General features: G+C 29.7%; 1 long non-coding RNA gene across 2 annotated transcripts; it reads right to left on the bottom strand.

The window, feature by feature from the left end:
- Positions 1-881: 881 nt before the first annotated feature.
- On the bottom strand, positions 882-6,460 carry LOC111908966 (uncharacterized). 2 transcript variants are annotated; one of them, XR_006183532.2, is made up of 10 exons: positions 5,891-6,460; positions 5,451-5,538; positions 5,256-5,376; positions 5,032-5,092; positions 4,397-4,490; positions 4,295-4,314; positions 3,898-4,007; positions 1,886-1,988; positions 1,237-1,813; positions 882-1,097 (listed from the first exon to the last, which is right to left on the bottom strand). It is a non-coding gene; the product is annotated as an uncharacterized LOC111908966 (long non-coding RNA). The 2 variants fall into 2 exon arrangements; XR_002856026.2 differs by having other exon boundaries at positions 1,237-1,796; positions 5,891-6,458.
- Positions 6,461-7,107: the final 647 nt, after the last annotated feature.

Here is a 7,107-nt window from a genome sequence, read left to right as displayed (position 1 = left end):
TTATAATATAGTATTTTATAATAGACAACTCGTCTAGGTGTCCAGAAGTTGAAAACGAAAAATGTTCAAAGTGTTGCAAAAGACAGCAACTAAAGATGCAGAACGAGAATTTGGAGTCCTTTAGATTCGTTGGCACATAATTCAAAATTCATCATGAACATGTGAACCGACAAAAATATATGACGTAATGTATGTTGGTATCATATATTCATATTATATAATATGATTTCTAACAACATTTTATGAGAATAATATAAGTTTAATTACGTGATATGCATAACATTTTCATCATGATATGATGGAACGTATCATCTTTTAATAAATGAATGTTTTTTCTGTCATATGTCATCTTCTCCTTCATTTTGACACTTGTCATTTTGTGAAAATTTTAGGAATTTTATTTTCCACTTGTCATTTTTTAGGAATTTCTATTTTCTTAAAATAAATTTCCATAAAATTGTAATGGGTTTTATAAGGAAATAAAATTATCCTATTAATTTGGTAATAAATCCTCATAAATACTTCAAATGATTTAATTTTTTTTGCAAATTTTCAAAATATTACATTATGTTATATAAAATATTTTATATTTATATATTGATATTAAATTTTTATTTTTAATAAACTCGTGTAATACATGGGTCTCACACCTAGTATATAATAATCAACAAACCAACAACAATAATGAATAATTGTAACTTTTATTATGTAAAAAAAAAATATGAATTACTAGAATATTCTCAATTTTAATTAATCCTATCTTTATATTTATAACTAGAAAGTGTGCCCATGCTTCGCATGGGTCAAAGTTGGTTTTTGTATTCTTTTGAAAAACGTATGATTACTTTCTTTGTTTGATGTATTCAAGTGCCAAGGCAGTATGTAGTGATTTTTTTAATTACATTCCTTACTCGATTCATCACACCAAACTTTAAATTGGAAAATAAAGTTGACAATAACAAAAATATTTAGGAAATACAAAAGTTTTGGTTCAGTTTTGGAAATGTGGGTTACGTTTTGGATTATTGACTATAAACACAGGTAAATGCGTTGCATACCCCATGTGGGATACTTGGTTGAGTTGGGTTCAGAACTACCTTCAAAACAACCCAAAACATAAAATAAGTTGTTAGATTAGCAATTATAGTATTGTATAACATAAAAAATTAATAAAATAATTGATTCTTTTGAGGCATATAATACAAAAAAGAGGTATCAAAAAACTGAGAGGCAAACCTGTGAGCACCACTTGCTACCCAATGTTTACTTCCACTGAGACAATATTCAAACTTTTCAAATAGCAAATCGTTTTTTCATATAAGTCACACAACCAAAGAAAATATAAAGAGGGTTCATTTGGAATGTCTATGACCTCATTAGCAGTTGCTCCATTAAATGCTTCTTGATTGGTGGAATCTACATAAATCAAATATATATATATAAGTTAGATTTGTACAATTTAATTTATAGCAACATTTGGTTAATGAACTGATGCGAGGAATCAACAATGGTGGGTTGCTTTAAAAAGAAGAAGTTTGGAGTAGATCTTTTCATAGCTAAAAGCTTCAATAAGGAAACATTCTGGAATGCCTGAGAAAGGGGAGTTCTCATCTGATCCTGCTTTTGCATGTAGATCATTTCTATCCAACACCATTTCAAGAACCTCCTCGCTTATATTTGTTCGTTTCCTTTTGTCTTCTGTATCATCATCATGTCTCAATAGCGCTAACATGCTCTCTTGTTGAAACTGACCTTTTGCAATCACCATATGCTCCAGACCCAACTTATTGAAAGCTCTATTAAAAATTCGACTCTAAAATATCATAATCATATCAATCAAATATTTTATTATATTTTTCAAAACCAACCAGATTTAAATAAATACCTCAACGGATTGTGCAGTTGCAAGCTTCTAGACATGAACATGCTTTCTTTGCCAAATTGTATTACATCGATCTATCCATTGCTTGAAGATCATTTTGAGGATTCTGAACCAAAAATGGATGTTTATGGGGGATTCTATTCGCACCCGAAAAAACCATGATATGACCTTACTGACAATTTAACGATCACATCACCTTTTCATTTTGATTCAAATTGATTTTTTTATATTTTCAAATCTTCTACCTTTGATTTATTATAATTACAAAACTGATCCTTTACAAATTTTAGTTTATCATTTATTTTTTTTTTAAATAGAAAATTAACCTTATAATTACAAAACTAATCCTTTACAATTTAGTTTATTATTTAATCAATTCAAAATTTGTTGTTTTATATTTTTAATCTATTGTAATTAAAAAATTAATCTTTTATAATATTATTTAATGTTGTTTTATTTTATTCCCATTGACCGCATATATTAAGAGTAGATTACATGAACCGTTCTTATGGTTTGAGATAATTAATTTATATGATTGACTCAATTTTTTTTTTTAAATTTAGATAGTCTTTTAAACTTTAATTTGTTAGATATTTCACTGATAACATACATATAAAAATATTATTTTTTCCTTACTCATTTATTTTTTATTTTTTATTTTTTTTAATTTATTTACTGAGACCCATTGATTTTAGGGAAATTGAGTACTCTAACCATAATAACCATTTTTTTATCTTTCTAAAAATTGACAACCCATTCCGGAGTTGAGTCCGATATTCCAGAGTGACATATATATTTATGTGTTTTAATCATTTATGAAGTGTGTCCATTGCAAATTTATGGTTGGTCATTTGTAGCATGTACGTCTATGGTCTCTAATTGACCTTACAATATATATATATATATATATATATATATATATATATATATATATATATATATATATATATAGTTAAGAATATAATTTGTAGTTCATTTGAAAGACGGTTAGATGTGGAAAGTTAAAAAAAAACATGATTAAAGAATTTCATTTCACTGTTAAATATGTATAAAGAAAAAAAAACAGATGCTCATATTTTGAAAAATAATATATATATATATATATATATATATATATATATATATATAAATTGCCATTATATTTTATATTAATACAAGTATGTGATTTTATTAAAAATAATATGAAAATAAGGATCGTACGTCTCTTTTATTTATATTAAATAATACAAAGGATTAGAATAAAAAGTAATGTAAAATAAAGGACCATATAGGTAAATTTGTTAATATGTGATGGATTATGAATATCGTAAAAACCAAAATAAAAAACAATGTAAAACATAAGGGATCATGAATGTAAAATTTGTTTATATTATGATGGGTTAACGGTTAAATTAGAATTATGAAAACAAAGTGGTTTTGACTTTTTTGAAAGTGGTTTTAGGTGTGAATAACAACACCCGATGTTTATTAAATAAATGTAAACTTAAAAAATATAAGGTATAAAAATAAAGTATTTTCCTTTTATTGGTGATATAAGCCACCTAGAAAAAAGGAATAAAAATTAACCGGAAGTTGAAATGGTGATTATATTTAATAGAATATTCAGCTATCAACTTTGTTGTTTTTCAGCCCAATGAATCTATCTTCTTTTTTGCATGTTGACGGAAAGGTCAAGCGTTTTCTTTTACTTTTTTTAACCTTAAAATTACATAGTAATTGGAAGGTTTTTGACTGGACCTTACAAAATCAAGGTTAAGTTCTTTGGTCAAGAAAAAACAATAGGTATAAAAACCATTACAACCATTTCGCAAAAGTCAGATCAGTAAAAGAATTAACCACAAAATATTTTTCAAAAAAAATTTGAAATGTTTGTTTCATTGTTTCACGATAAAACTTTTTCTTAAATTCGGGTTTTGATTGTAAAACGGAGCACTAATTAATGAATGTCAAACTAAGGATAAAATTGTGATTACGTATTTTTAATCTAAGAAAATATTGTTCTTGTGTAAACATACCTCACAAGGAATGGATCACCCCATAATCTTGTCAAATATAAATCAGTTTGTGGGACTACAATTCCTGGAGGTAAAGACTCTGCACCATGTGGATTTTTAGCAGCATAAATCTGGAACCAAAAAAACATATTAAAGTTAATTACCACAGGAAATAGCAACAAACTTAATTTTTTTATAGACATTGAAAAAAAAGCATGGTAGGAAAATACATGATGTTTTACAGATTAACCGATTCAAGATTTTGAAGGACATTATGGTCAAATGCTTTTGATTGATTTTCATTCATCATTGGAAAACAAATGCTTGAAGGTGAGTTAATGTGAAAAACATAAAAGGAAATCATATGGATGATGGTGTTCGCAATATAAAGTACAGCTAAGATTTTAAATAACCTAACCTTGGAGGATAATAGTCACCCTGCACAAAAATTAAATGAAAACAGATGATCAAACATACATAATCAAATAATGAATCAGGTAAAATAAGCTTTAATGAATACCTTAATTAAGTCAGGCATTTCGTTGAATGTGTTACAGACATGTTTCTCACAGAAAAGCAATAACCTTGTTGAGACTATCCATTTGGAAGATATACTGAAAGTACATTGTTATTTCTTGCAGTTAAACCTTTAATACAAACATATTATGTAAAAAGGAAAAACTCTTAAAAAAAAACATAAAAAGGGACGGTTTTTTTTTGGAACTTTTTACCCCGGTCTAGTTTCTTCTATTGTAGATTTTAATTTTCATACTGATCTTGTGCTAGCATGCTTACGCAATTAAATATTTCATCCATCAATCACCTTCCTCTGTGTTTTTGGATAACACATACTAAAGTTTACCTTTTCAATAACTGGTTAGCCATATATTTGAAGGGTAAGTATCATAAAATGCCCCAATAGCCCAATTCTCTTATTTGTCCATACATTCCATGGTCAAAGAAGTGAAACAATATCATTCGATCAATCAAAACAAGTCTAAAAAAAGCATTACTATCTGCTCCAAATACACTTGTTGAAGTAACAAAAATTGCTCGTTTTGTGAATTTGGACATTATTTACTAATTTTCTTTTAAAAAGAGTGCCTATTAAATTTAAATATACATATAAATTAAAAATGAAATCATACAGTGTACCTTCTGTTGTTTGAAATTAGAGTGCATGAGAGATTGTAAAATTGATTCCAATAACATCCACCTACAAAACCCACAAAAGATATGATGATCTAAAAAAGAATTTTGGTTCAATAATCATAAAGATTTCCAGGAAGTCACTAAAAATGACTTAAAGAAACCATATTTGGCGATTTAGATAACAAAATACATGATTAATGATTTAACTATGGAATTTAGTTACATACCTTAAGTAATCATCACCAACACCTGCAACTATGACCGTTTTTCCATCATTACAACAACTTTAGAACAAAATTCAGACAGATCATCAAAGAATCGTGCTTCAATGATTCCAATAACATCCACCTGCAAAACGCACAAGATATGATGACCTAAAAAGAATTTTTCTTCAATGATGTAAAAGATTTTCAGGAATTCACCTATTCATAAACGTGTGTTACAACTGAATTAATGGTGTATCGGTTATCCTTCCCTGACTTTATCATCGCTATGTCAGACGACCTCCACCTGTTTCAAAATCAGTAATTAGCAAAAAAAATAGTTGAAACTGATGTCAAACGAATTAATCCTATATAAAAGTAATAAATCCATGAAGTAGCAGGGAGAAAATTATAAGCAATCAAGTCTGGTTCTAGGTATGTGTGTCAGAGTGTGTGCCGACCCTCTATTTTATCCATTCCTCGATAACCATCGATTTCTTTTGATTTCGTTATGTATGAATATTGAACTATAATCTAGCGAAAGAAAAAACCCTAATCTTGAGCTTCGAATTGAGGTTGACGGTATTCACTTGAATCCTTGTCTAAAGAGAGAGGTAGCAAAAAATTCGAATAGAAACAAAAGGAGCGACGATATTCACCTGAAAACCTGATTTATGGCGAACCGGTGGCAACAGATTGAAGCGGAAATCGGCTCAACCCACCGGAGGTAGGCGACGATGGATGTGAGAGAGGTTGATGGTGAAGTGGTCGCGGGCAAATGGGTAACCCTCTACACCAAACGGAAAATCGAAGCAAATAGGGGTCAGACATTAAGATGAGTCATTGGTGGTGGAGGTAAAAGCGTATACACGAAGGTAACGTTAGTCCGCCTTATTCTCCCGGCGATGCCGACATGGAATGGAGTCCAAAGCGAATAGAGTGAGAAGAAGATAAGTGGATAGATGAAGAATCTTTTTTGGAGCAAGAAGACACGATTAAACAACGAAACTTGTTAATCGATACAAGACGACGTCACAGATTAAACTTTGTCGACCGTTCCCCAGGTCGATCGGTAAACATCTCATAGCATACATCAGTGGAGAAGGCGATAAAGAGCGAACACACACACAAACATATACTCACACAGAGCCTATAGATCGAGTGGGAAGGGGGGTTTTCTATTCAGAGCCGACTCCATAGCACCACCACTGTCCGACTTTGTCCGACTTCGGGGTCGTTTGGCTTTTGTTTTGAGAGGCCAAAATGACTTTTGAGAAAAGTTACAAAAAGTCAGGATTTTCTGACTTTTCTAAAAAGTCAATTTTCCTTATAAAAAAATCTCAAAAGTAGCTTTTAAAATACTTTTACCAAACATCTTTTCCCTTCTATCTTTTTCTAAAAGTCCTTTTAGCCTCTCAAAAGATAAGCCAAACACCCCTTTCGTCGTTCGTATCTGGAAACATTACAACACGATTGCCACTGTCTTTCTTCTGAACGATTACACTGACACGAAAGAAATAGAACATAATATTTGGATAACAAGCGGAAGAAACTGGAAGGATCGGGATAAAACGACCGAGACGTGTCCACAAACAATATACATATTGACATAAAATGACCTGGAGGCGGATAAAATTACCTGGAGAAGGATTTAAACATATGTATATAAGTAGAGGACCATTTCAGCTAACACCTTAGGAACTTTACTGTTCCTAAGGTTTCATTTCTTTAATATATATATATATATATATATATATATATATATATATACACACACACGGCGAATATCCGCGCGTTGCGTGAAAATACAATTATATAGTTAAAATAATAACTTTTATCAAATTATTATTTAATATTTCTACTTTGAAACAAAATG

The sequence above is a fragment of the Lactuca sativa genome, chromosome 5 (assembly GCF_002870075.4).
Source record: "Lactuca sativa cultivar Salinas chromosome 5, Lsat_Salinas_v11, whole genome shotgun sequence".
Lineage (NCBI taxonomy): Eukaryota > Viridiplantae > Streptophyta > Magnoliopsida > Asterales > Asteraceae > Lactuca > Lactuca sativa.
The sequence above is the reverse complement of the archived record's forward strand: the minus strand, read 5'-3'. Positions and strand labels throughout refer to the sequence as shown.